Here is a 13,137-nt window from a genome sequence, read left to right on the forward strand (position 1 = left end):
AGCAAGCATCAGGAGGGCGGGTAGGCTAGGGAAAAACTAAGCAAGGGAGAGACAGTGAGATGGGGGGATGGGGGCTACAGGGCAGCCCAGCAGCTGGGCTTGGGGTCAAGGTGATTGTGCTGGTATTTCAAAGGGCATCCCGGGGCCAGCACCTGCCTTGACAAGACCTCAGGAGCTCAATAGGCTTTCCAAACCTAATTATTGTTTAATGGTCTGGAGAGACACAGCATCCGCCGTCACTGGCCGCACCATGGCCGTGCTGTCCAGCCCAAGGTTCTTAATTAACCTTTAAGAAGCCAATCTGCTAGGCTGCCACGAGAGGTCACACATCTGTCCCCACTCGGATGCTCATGTGTAAGGACCACACTGTCCCGTGTGTGATGCTAATCACCCCCTTAAAGCAGACTTTGGGAAGGGTAAGGGGGGTGTGAGCGGCTGCAGGCTGGGCATGGTGAGAGGACAGCGCCTTCAGGAAGTGTGCTCAGGCTGGGTCCTCAAGAGTAACAGTACAGGTTGGGGCTCTGGCTGACAGTGGGCAGCGCAAAGCGACAGGACCTGCCTGTGGGCACAGGGGTCACTGAGCCTTCCAGTTGCTCCTGGATCAGAAGTTTTCTGCCAGGGGCAAATATGGGACAAAGCAGGAGTAGAGTAATAGAGGCAGAGGGTTGGGTTCTAATCTCAGAGAGCTGAAGGTTTGGGGGGGGGGGTGCTAGGACTTGAAGGGTGGGCCTCGAAGGCTGAGAAGGGACTGTGGGAGCACGTCTAGCTTTGGGCTAGAAATCATTCCAGATCTCTGGCATGTCAGATCAAAGCTGAGTGACATGCAGAATGTACCAGAAGGAGGGTCCGAATGGCAAGGTAGAGTTTGGAATTACCTCACAGAACTGCAAGCCAAGTGGAATTTCTAAAGAAGAAGAGGAGGGGGATGAGACAAGGGACCAGTGGCACCTACAAGGGTCCAGGCAGAAGGAGGCCATGAGTCTGCCTGACCAGAGATGGGGCAGGGAGGATTCATGGGGAAACTGGAAGAAAGACATGATGTTAGAGGAGGAGAGAGCAGAGCTCCTTACCCTTGAACACACACTCCACCCATGTGCCACATGTACAGCGCACACATCCCATGCCACACCTACACACGAGCACCTACACACATGCACGCACACACTTACATGCACATTAATCACAAATCAAACCGCCACACCCACTTAGGTCAACTCACCCAACATGTGCCCACCCGCACCCGTCCCTCACCCCACACTCCAGCTTTCTCACACACATGCTAACACTCGCACCCAAGCCTGACACGCTTACAGGCGGTGCCCGTGACCCAGAGACCCTGGCATGTTCCAGAAGGAGGATCGTGATCGATGTTTATTAATGAAGCTGCCCCAGAGATGGCTAATTGATGGTGGTGTGCGGCTGTTGTCTAGAATTTAACCTGATTCATCATTTAGCCTGTTGGAGGCTGGAGAGCTGTGTTAATGAATGCCAGGAAAACAGGCTTGGACGAGCTGGGTGCAGGCTCACATTAGAACGCTGGAGCGGTAGGGGCAGAGGGAGAGAGAGAGAGCAGGGAGGGAGAGGAGGGGGGGTGATTAAATCTAAAGCCCAGAGACAAAACAAATTCCAAAAAGCAAATGTCGCTGCCTGCTGTTGAGAGGATGACTCAGGTTTGCGCTTGGCCGACATCACCAGATTGTGGCATGGGGATTAAGAGCAATTTCCTCTGCATTTGTCATTTACGTGGTGTGGGTTTTCTCCCCAGGCCTATACTGAGGCTGAGAATTAAGAGGGTTCAGATTTGGGGAGGAAGTGGAAGAAACCTGGCTGGGGACAAACCTAGAAGGGTGAGGGGACAGACAGCATGTGGTACAGGTAAGATGAGAAGACAAGGAGGGAGGGAGAGGGGTGGGTAGTACAGAAGAGAGTCTTTGTCCAAGTCCCTGGGCCTGACTCTACCCCTCTTCATGCCTGCTCTGCTAGCTTGTCCATGAGGCTCTGGGTCTAAATCTTCAGAGGCGACAGTGGCACTGTGGGCTGGGAACTGTCAGCTGCAGATGCAGAGGGCCCCTGGGAAGGCAGGACAGTTCATCAGTCCTAGGCTCCTGATAGCTGGTTGAAGGAGAATCATGGATATGTTTCCAAGAAAACACAAAGACCTTAGGCTCAGCCACGAAGCACTGACTTGGAAGGCAGGATCCGCAGCAGCAGGTGAGGGGAGATGAGACAGATCCACATCTGCGAGAGGAGACTCAGCCACACTGATCTCTAAGACGTCCACATGTTCACACACTCTGGAGATGTCCACTCCCCGGGGCAGCTCTCCACCGAGCGGAAATGAGAGGACTTTTGCAGACTGGTAGTTAGTAGGGCTATGTCTAGCGATTGAGGAATCAGTTACGGTGTTGTGTGATGGGCAGAAGTATACAGGCCAAGTCATAATTGCTTTAAAAAAAGCAGGAAAAATAAAACAGGCATGGAGATTCTTACCCCAAAATCTGGGTATCTGAAGCAGGAGAATTGTCATGATTTTGAGTGGAGCCTGCTTACATAGTGAGTTCAAGGACAACCTAAGCCGCATTTTCAGACTGAATCTCAGCAACAGCAGTAAGCATTAATCTCAAATTATACTATAGAGCCATAGTAGCAAAACTGTGTGGCACAAAAATAGACACGGAATAGACCGAGGTGATGGTTCAGTCAATAAAGTACTTGTCCCATAAGCATGCAGACCTGAGTTCAGTCCTCAGCAGTTACTGGGAAAAAATGCTATAATGGCATGTACTTGTAAACTCAGCATTCAGAAGGAAGAAGCAGGTTGGTCCCTGAAACTCACTGCTCAGCCAACCTAGCGAAATCAGTGAGCCGGGCATACAGTGAGGTCCAGGAAGAATCGAGCAGAGTGGTGTGGTGCTGGGGGTCGTAGAGTAGGCCCTGCCCACAAGGTCCTCAGGTGGATGAACGAGAATGAGTGAGTGACTGAACCGGTCAATATTGTGGTCCATTGAATAAATGGGCACAGGTGAGATAGACCCAGTAGAGAGGACAAAGCTGGGGCAAGAGCAAAGGGTAGGCCCTGGGGGGGGGGTAATAGGTACCACAAGCCTCTGGCATTTGGAAGCCCCTGCTTCTTGGTCATACATGGCCTTCCCACCATAATTCCAGCCTTTCCTCAGAGGGGCAGGGGGAGCCACAGGAGGGTGGATGGCTGTGGGACCTGTGAGTCTTCATTAAGCCCCACCTCCCCTGCATCCTAGGAGGGTTTGCCTTGAAGGGGTTAAGCAACTGCTATCTATCTCCGTGAGCAAGTACACGGCAAAGCTAGGGCTGAAATCTGGGCCTGGCAACTAAATCAGAGCTGCTTTCATCCAGAATTATCCATCCACTTGTTTTTTTTTTCAACCATCACGCACCCCCACCCTGAAGAGGGTTAGTGACCCAGCCTGGCTGAGCAGCTAATTAGTTTGGTTTCCAAGGCAGCGGTGCTTAACTAAGATTGTGAGGCTCCTCCTACCTCTCTAGCACAGCCCTGCCCGATGGGTGGGTGGGAACAGTAAGGCTGAGATGGACAAGGAGCCCTTGCCACTGGGGGACTCAGAGTCTTGACAGGGATGCAGGGCCACTAAATCCCATCTTCTTTAGGTCCATGGGTTCTATCTTGGAAACCTTCTGCCTCACTGCCCTGGCCCAGAAAGGCATGAATCCCAAAGACTATTCCCCCTCCTCATTGTATCACGGAGGTTCAGGGGACAAGGGGCACCAAACGCCAACTTGGAGGTCTTCTCTGTACTGAAAACAGTAGTGGGCTTGGGCTGGGCCTGACATAGGACCTGCGATAGACCTGGGAAATCCAGGGCATAGGAACAACGGGAGAAACCTTCCTTCTAGCCCTTTAGGTGAAAGGGCAGTGGACTTTAAATATAAATTCCGGGGAAAGGGAGAGGAGAAGGCTCAGAGGAGAAGGGAGGTGAACAGACGGAGGGAGCGTGGGCAGCACAAGCCGCCCACCTACAGAACCGCCTCCCAGTGCTGCCTGCTGCTACTGGCTGGACACTGAGAGCAGAGAAGCCTGTTGCATAGCAACTGCCGGGCAGCCTGCTGGACCAAAGAGGATGTGTAGGCTGCAAAGGGGTCGGCCTGGACTCAGGGCTCTGCGTTCCACACACAATTTTAGTACTGTTGCCAGCTTTGCCCTGGGGTATGGAGTCACTTGGGAACCAAAATATACATCTATATCATGGGATAATTGATGAGTTTATCCAGTACCTCCCTGGCATCAGCTCTGAACTTCTAACTTCCCACAGGACCAGAGGGGGCAGGATACCAGAAAACAGTGGCCAATCTTGCTTTAATCATCTGTCTGGCATCTCTCAGGCCTCTTGGAGCTCACCCCACGTCATGCTCTTGCTAGAAGAGACCCTGGTGGAATTCTCTCTTGTCTCAAACAAGCAGGGAACGCCCAACACACAACAGTGCCCAGGTCCTGCCAGTCTTAGCAAGAACAGTCTGCCTCTCCCCTTATCCTCAGTGACTCTCCTCGCTCTCGTTCTCTGCGATTGACCCTCCTGCTCTTTGTTATCCCTGTTCAGCCCCCACCCCTGCCCTCCAACCCTAATCCTACCCAACCTGAGAGTCTGGGTTTCAGGAAGGAACAAAGGATATAATGTTCACTATGTGGTCATGGAAAATCCTGGAGCATAAGAGAGACTTACTGGCCACAGTCCACCCTTGTCCCGCCCAGGACCCCAGCTCTTACCACATGCCTGACTTCACAGGTCCTTTCTCACAGCCAGAAGGCCCACTGCTATGATAGGATCCAGCCATGGCCCTAGAATTAGAAGCTCTGTTGCTTCTGAGCAGCTGTCCTTGAAACCCAGCACTGTTGACAGTGGAGAGCAAAGTATCCCGAATCAGTGAGACACAGTGCAACAGGTGGGCGGGTGAAGGAGATGGCTCAGTCAGCAAAGTGCTTGCCACGCTAGTCGGCAGACCTGAGTTTGATCCCAGTACTCACATGAAATCCCAGACCCTATGAAATACACCTGTAATCCCAGCACTGGGAGGGCAGGGCCAGGAGGATTCCCAGGGCTTACTGGTCAACCAGTCTAGCTTACTCACTGAACTCCAGCTTCAGCATGAACCCTTGTCCCAAAAGATAAGGCAGATAGCAATGGAGGAGGGCTTCCTGTATTGGTCTCTGGCCACTACACAGCACGCGCACCTGCCCACACGTGTGCATTACACACCACACACAAAGTCGCGGGTGTAATCAAGTGGGCTCAATCATGGAAGGCTTGCAAGAGGTGGAGGCAAAGCCTTAGGATTTCCTGTGTGACAGAATAAGATGCAGGATGGAGGAGGGGTCTGGGAGGGACCTGGAGGCCACCCCAAGCACTTTGCCCAAGGAATGTGTTGAAGGCCTTAGTTGGCAGGTCAGTCGGAGAGGGCACTAAAAGGGGTGAAAAGCTTGACAGGGCAGATGCATCTTGACCCAACAAGCATCAGATGACCTCCGTGGATCAGGGAGCGAGGACAGAAGCAAGATTTTATTAAAATAAAAAAAAATTCTTGTCTGGAGGGCTTGCATTTCAATGGGCTCTAGATTTGCATATTTTAACAATAACCCTGCTCTTCTGTCTGGTCGGGACTGCTGGCTGTCTCTCTAAAGGGCGATCACTGCTTCAATAAACCCTTCCTAATCCAAAGGTACAACACTGGCATCACTCGGCTGGAGGGCAGAGGATTAAAAGGTCCTTTCTCTTTGGTCTAGAAACAAGTCTGAAAGCGGATGACCCACTTCCAGTCTCCGGGCACTTCTGCCATACCCAGGGACGAGGGTGATGATGTCACTTGAGAAAGGCCTTGGTCATCCATTTGATGAACAAGTTAAATCACACATGCGTGTGTGCATGTGTGTTCCCTTGCGAGTGCACATGCCCACATGTGTGTGGAGCAAGGTCAACTTCAGGTGTCATTCCACAGGACACTGTCTAGTTTGGTTTTTGTCTGACAGTTTAAAATAGCTATATGATGGACTTTATTTGTCTCTGTCCATAACCCCTTCCCTCTCCCATAGGAACCTTTCTTCCCAACAAGTTCCCCTTGTACTTCCAAGAACTGGACTGCTTTAGGGATCCATGTGTCGCCCTTTGTCAGGGGTCATGGAATATTCTGTGCCATTCCCCAGGCTAGTGTATGTGATGCCGAAGCGAACACGGCTTAGGTTTTTGAGGCAGGGTCTCTCACTGGCCTGGAACTCATCAATTCGGTTAGGCTCACCGACCAAGGAGCCCCAGAAATCTGCCTGGATTTACTTCCCCATCACTGAGCTTGATTATAAGCACATGCTGCCATGCCCAGTTTTTCACATAGGCCCTGGGGATCATTCTCGGGCCCTCATGTTTGTACCACAAGTACTTTAGTAACTGAGCTATCTCCAAGTCCTCAGTATGACTAAATACCCATTGTTCTGTGGTCGTGACTGGGCCCTGGATGTGCATCAGAAACAATATGTCTGTGGGCCTTCCCTGACAGTGTGGAGACAGGCAGTAAAGAAACCATCAAGTAGTCTGGGACCAGAACATTCCATCAATGCCACCAAGCAATGAAAGAAAGAATAAGGTGGGAGCAGACTTGAAAAGACAGCATATATATTGCAGGACCAAGAGGGGAAGCCAAGAGACCACAGGAGAGATAGGAGGCCAACACACAGAAAAGAGATCAACAGCAACTATACCCCAGGCAGCCCTGACGGGCGGCCAGCTGCCCTGGACAAGTCATGGTGGGTTGCTATGGGTGCCACTGGGGGTGTCCACAGTCAGGCCTCACTGACGGTGAAAGGCATGATTCCTTGAACCTCTAGCCCTTCTCTTACAGAGTGAACCATATGCAATTTATTAAGGAGGCAATTAAAGTAGTAATATTTTATAACAAACTACAAATGAGGCACACAGCCTTCATGTTTCCCCTAAGAACCTTCCTCACCAGGGCAATGGAAACCCCCAGGCAAGGGCCCAGTGTTTCCTCCAACTATGCCAGAGCCCATGACACACAGCCTGGAGTCGAACCCAGCACCACGTGAGATCTTGATCTCTTGGCAGTTTGAGACAGATACTTTAGTCATTAATGTGTTAATTACATTATTTGTGTGAAGATAAAGTTCAGGGAAGGCAGTGTGGGGAGCCACACACTTTTGTTCCCAGAGAATTTATGGGGGCGTTCCATTCTCTGACCTTAAAGGGATCCTCAGCTCCAGATTTGCGTGCCAGCGGCTGCCCATCCTTAGTCTCTCTTCTCAACAAGTTGCTGGAGTCAGCTGGCAAACATGGTGCCACTGGAGAGATGAAAGCAGGAGTATTGTAAGTTCAAAGCTAGGGTAGACTACACGGTGTAATCCTATCTCCCAAAGAATGTGAGGGGAGCTGGAGACGGGGGTTGAAGAGCATCTTTTAAAGAAACACCTTTGTGTGGCATTTCTCCTCTCAGAAGGAACACAAGCTTAGAATTTAAAGCTTCCCTACCTTGGAATCCTCAAGGTTTAGCTTTGAACTTGTGTTTTTAAGTGATGTTCAGGGGTATGATACAGTTTGGGATCTTTGCTCATGCAAAGGCTGTTTCTTACCATGCACTGATCCCCACACATCTGTATCCTGGATGTTATCTGCCTGTGCCAACCAGCAGTGGGCAAACTCTAGGGATCAGGATGGAACACACTCATCTTTTGACAACCCAGGATGGCTGTGCTGTGACCTGGCTGGTCTGCGCTCTTTACACCAGCACTGGCCATGTCCCTGAGACAGCATACCACACACTAAGATCCCTTGTCCCTGCCCTGGTAGTCCTTGCCTGCAAACCAGGGAGCACCTGGGGGCTCCAGACTGCCAGAGGGAAGGGGAACCTGGAATGAAACACAGAGGGCTAGCCCTCTGAAATCAGGCCAACTATGCTTTTTCCTACACCACAGGGCTATTTCTGCCCACAGACACAGAAAGCAGGAGACGCTGATCGTGCCTGCCCTATAATGGGTGCTACCTTCCTGTATTCTTTTACCTTCTTTCATCCCGACCCCCAAGCCAAAATGAGTTCTCTAAGGCAACAGTTACTACTAATCATGCATGCGCACACGTGACCCAGGAAGGCTCAGTCAAGAGACTAGGTCTGGCGGTACCAGCTTCTCAGAAGGGCCCATGACCTAATGAGAAATTATTTCCCTGTCATCAGGAAAATAGAAGCTGGATGGGGACACAAGAGGACAATCCTAGGTCACCTCCAGAATTGAATTTTGAGAGCTGTGGGGCAATGAGGGATGCAGGAAGGCTCAGCCTCATCCCAGATATCCATATAAGCCTTCAGGGAGCACAGGGCTGCAGAAGGTGCACATCTCTCCCTCTGATGATGGGGCACAGTTGATTGTTCAGGGACCCTGGGATGCCCAGGCTGGCCCCGCTCTAGAGATGGTGTTCATTGCAGTCCGAGGTACCCTTTAAAGCTTGGGGAGAGGAAGATTGTACAAATAAAACCAGGCTCTCATAAGAATCCGGTGAACAGCCGGGCAGGCACCAGGAGGGACCGAATTGGGGTGTTAATCAGAGCCATCTTCCTGAAGATGGATGGTGGCCCTGCGCCCTGGCTCTCAGGGATCAAGCAGCAGAGACCTGTGAGGAGCTGATGTGGCAGCGTAGAGCAGAGATGAGGCCACAGGGGTGTAGGAGGGGAGACTGACAGCCTGGCCTGTCTGTCAGTCTGCTGTCAGTCTGTCTGCCCATCAGCCACAGGTCTCTACCTATCCAGAAAGCCATGCCGGACAGGTGAAGCCTTTTGACCAGCTCAATCATCGTATTTATTCTAATTGTATCGTAATCGTCCCCAAGGAGCCGGGTTCAAATGAGCTTGACATTATTAAAATTTTAATGCCCAGTTTTCATAGCTGAATGAATATTTAAAGGGTATGTCCCAGCGTACATTATGATGATGAAGAAATTAATGGAATGTCTTGTTTAATGCATGGTTATGTGTTGATGCAAAGAGTGGCAGAGGGAGGGGCCAGGGACAGGGAGACACAGTCAGAGGGAAGGGGCTGGGAAGGAGCCACCTGCCTGCCCACTCTCTGCCATGCCAAGGAGCAAAGCTGGCCCTAAATCTTGACCTGGTTAGACCGGCTCACTCTGGACACACCTCTCCCCAAAGTCTCCCCAAAGCAGATGTTGACAAGGCTGGTCCTGGGTGTGGCAAGGACAGGAAGGGGTCAGCTCCCTTCTGACCACAGCCACCTGTGCAGAGCTCAGGAAGCTACCACACTCAAGTCAAATCAGCTTGCTCCTTCTGAGGGGACTCTAACTGCAAGAAGACCACAGTTCCCAAGTAGTCTCCACAGAGGTTGGCACAGGAACCTCTGGCTCCTTAGGGAGCTGTTCCTGATATAGGGAAGGTCACCCCTGGCTGGGCTGTCACCCCAGCCCAGCCTGGAGAACAGGATCCAGAATGAAGAACACACCTTACGAAAATGACACACAGTGTCTTTCTCAGGGAGCTCACACTGGTGGAAGTTGTTGACGGATGACAGGCAACTGTGAGAAAGGAAAAAGTGAGGACCAGTGGGGTCCTGAGGAGCAATGTTAGCTGCAGGGAGAGAGCAAGGTAGCCATTGCCTCTTCAGGTCTCCCTTTGATCATCCCGCACTCCACAATCCCACCCCCCCCACACACACACCCAATCTCTCTCCCCTTCCTTTGGTGTCCTCCTGGCTCCTCACCCTCTGTTGTACTCGGCCTTCTCATCTCTCACCATCTCTGCGGCCTGACTTGGTACCCTCTACCCAGGCCAGCTTGCTCAGCCCACACTTCCTTCCTTAAGGCGGAACCAAGACTTGGTAAAGCTGGACCTATCCAGAACAATGAGCAAAGGAGGGCAGTCTTCCTGCCCCCAGCCTCCTGTGGAGAGCTTGCTGTGGCTGGGAACCCTCCATCCCACAGTCAGCGTTTGACTTCTGATGTAAACTAAGAAAGTCTGAGCCTGCATGCTACCTGGACCACCCTGGCCAGCATTTTAGGCAAGCCCTGCAAAGGCTGCTGGGACACTGACCACCCTCAGTTGCAATAGGAAAGAGGAAGTGGCTCCCGGAATCTCAGCTCAGTGGGAGGCAAGTCAGTTCTGCTCCGATGGTCTGTGTGGAGAAGCCATGGGTGGCCAGCCTGTGGCTGAGGTTTAAGTGACAGGACAGTGAGAACCTAGATTCCCGCCAGGAAGCCCTCAGTGAAGCTGGGGAGAGGCGTAAGGGGCAATGAGGAGTGAATGAGCCCCCAGAAAACTTTCGGGGAGGTCTACGTGTATTGTCCAGGCCTGGCGTGGGATGAAGGAGTCTCTGAAGGGGATATGCCAGGCCTAACTCAGGATTGTAAGCTGAACATTCTGAGTGGTCAGGTGCTGAGGACAGTTCCAGGGAGCAGCTGCAGAGGGCAGGGTATCTAGAGTGGATGGCTCCGTGCACATGAAGAAAATTTCAACACATTTCTGTTTGTCACGCAAATTAGGACGTATCATGTCAGAAAGATTTCTGTCCCAGACCCTGGCAGCCTATAGGGCTCTTCTGAAGATGCCGGCCTAGAACTCAGAACCAGAGCCATCTTCCCCACACTGTTGCTAAGGATAAGGACGCTGCTCACACACAAGGTCTTGTTCACACCTCTGCCTGCCTCACTGAGACAGACTGACACCACTCCCCGCCTACCAGTGCTCTTCCCCTCAGCTCTTCATCTTGGTTAAGGTCTCCTTAGGCCACCCCTGAGCCCATCTCACCTGACTCCCAGCATCTTCCAACCCCAGAGGCAGCTTTCCAGAACACCGGGCTCATGCTAAGGCTTCCATTTACCATCTATGAAACTCTGGGCTGATGTCTTCATCTCTTTGAAGCTCTGCTTCCTTGACTGCAGTGACTCTATTCCCATATATCCTAGTGGGTATCATAATCCAGCAATCTAATGCATGCAGCCAAAGCCCCCCCCCCCCCCCCGCCTCTCATAAGTGGCTTTCCACCCTCAAGTGTGCATTTTATCTGGAAAAGAGCAGATTCCCTGTAAGATCCTTCCCTCAGTCAGACCTCATGGACCAGATTTGCTGGGGCTGCTGGGTACAAGCTACTTGTGTGGTTTAAATTACCAGAATGTATTTCTCACTGCCCTGAGGGATGGAAGTTCTAGAACAAGGTGTGAGCAGGCTTGGTTTCGAGTGAAGTCTTTCTTCCTTGAAGAGGGTCACCTTGCTGTGTCCTCAAACGGCCTTTTTCCGTGTGCATAGGTCCCTGTGTTTCCTCTTTGTCTCATAAGGACAGCAGCCATGTGGGACCTGCAGTTTTTACTTGTTGTAACTGTAGTCACCCCCTTGACGCTCTTTGTTTTGCCTTATACAGTCACACTGCGGGCTCCAGCTTCAACGTTTGAATCGATTTGCAGTGGGGACCCTGTTAGCCTTAGAGAAGAGAACGTGGAGCAGGACACTGCAGGCCCAAGGAATGGACTTGAGGGAGGACGACGTGGAAACTTGGGGTGGGAGCATGCAGGAGACCGTGGAAGAAGCTTCTACACCAAAAAGATTATATACAACTTGGCAGCCCAAAGAATGAATCTGTACCAAATTACCCTCACTACCTGGACGTTCTGTATTCTGCATTACTGTCTGGCCCTTCTTGGGCAGGGTCCCTAACAGAAAGGTAGTCATCGTGTCCCTGGTAGTGGCGCCCTTGCGTCTGGTAGCATCCTCATCTGGTTCCTTCCAGCAAGACAGAGATAATATTCCCAACCTCAGAGAACTGTCTACTCTGAAAGTACGAAGTCTGGAGACAGACAGGTGTGAGAGAAAACATGGTCGTAACTGGGTGCCTGGGCCCAACTCTGCTAAGCCCTCAGATGGGGAGGGGGAGTATCCCTGGTGGGTTGTGAAAAGAGACAGCTGGGGCTGGAGCTCAGTGTTAGAGCTCTGGCTAGGCAGCCAACAGCCTGAGGTTCAATCCTCAGTGAGATGCTGCACTTCAAACAGCAAGCTAGGAGTGACCAAACTCTCCCCTGGGTCCCCTCTCCCGTACTGAGATTCCTGACTGGCCTTCTAGACATTTCCTTCCCTTCAGACTTTGGAACGGACTGTCTTGCTGGGGATCCAAAAGCACCCTGACATGCTTACACACGCTGGCGGTTTGCTGTGTTACAACACTCCTCCTGTGGCTGGAGGGATGGAGCTTTTTCATTCACCCCCTTACAGAGCTGTCCATCACGACCAGGCAGCAAAGCAGAACTGCCCGGCCCCCAGAGGCCCATTTTGCTGGCCTTGGCTCCTGCGTCTTCTCCTTCCCTGTCTGCCCTCACTCTGAATCCTGGATGCTGCCTCTGTCCTTCTTTGCGTGGCTCTGCCCTTCCCCTGGCCTCAGCTTCACCTTGCTGAGTCACAAACATCCTTCCTGCAACCCCCAGTTGTCTTGATGCAGCCAAAACTCACTTCAGATCCTAGACTGGGAGGCAGGAGGCAGCTTGTGACTGCTGGTCCAGGCCCTGGAAGGGAGGGGAACTGGCAGCAAGGTCTTAAGGTTCAGTGAAAGCAAGGGCAAAAATAGTCTTTGCAGACCCTGCCACAAGGCAGCCTGGAGAAGCATGTGACTGCCTCTTAGCCTTTGCTTCTCTGTCTTTAAAATGGGGGTGTTTTTGCCACTCTCCTTGTCTCTTGGGGCTTGTTCTTGTGAGAGAAACCCAACTACAAAAAAAGGGTCATGGTGGGGCATACAGGAGAAACATGGTTAAGACACAAAGAACTCATTGTGTGGTTTTCATAATTTTTATTGTCTGGAATATGGCGGGAACCCAAGGCCGGAGAGACCTCTCTAGTACCTTGAAGCTGGGGTTTAAACTGCGGTTTGAGCCAAGATGCTTGGAGTTTAGCGACCTCTAGTGGTCAACTGTAGTATTGCACCAGTTTCAGGCAGTCCCGTGCCCCAGTGCCCTGAAATCACAGAACAAGAAAACCACAAGAATAAGAAAACTAGTGGTGTCTGCTTTACCCTCGGTGGACCTCTTTGACTACCTTCTGGAACCCCAGACACAGATGTGGGAACCAAGCCCCCTGCCACCTCTGTCTCACAGGCCAGGCTTAGAGATG

The 13,137-nt window shown here is 51.7% G+C and overlaps 1 protein-coding gene across 50 annotated transcripts in view; it reads left to right on the forward strand.

Annotated features, from left to right (window-relative positions):
* Celf4 (CUGBP Elav-like family member 4) overlaps positions 1-13,137 on the forward strand; it is a 278,709-nt gene that overhangs the window by 206,448 nt on the left and 59,124 nt on the right. The gene's annotated exons all lie outside the window — the stretch shown is intronic.

Source organism: Microtus pennsylvanicus, chromosome 4 (genome assembly GCF_037038515.1).
Source record: "Microtus pennsylvanicus isolate mMicPen1 chromosome 4, mMicPen1.hap1, whole genome shotgun sequence".
NCBI classification, from domain to species: Eukaryota; Metazoa; Chordata; class Mammalia; order Rodentia; family Cricetidae; genus Microtus; species Microtus pennsylvanicus.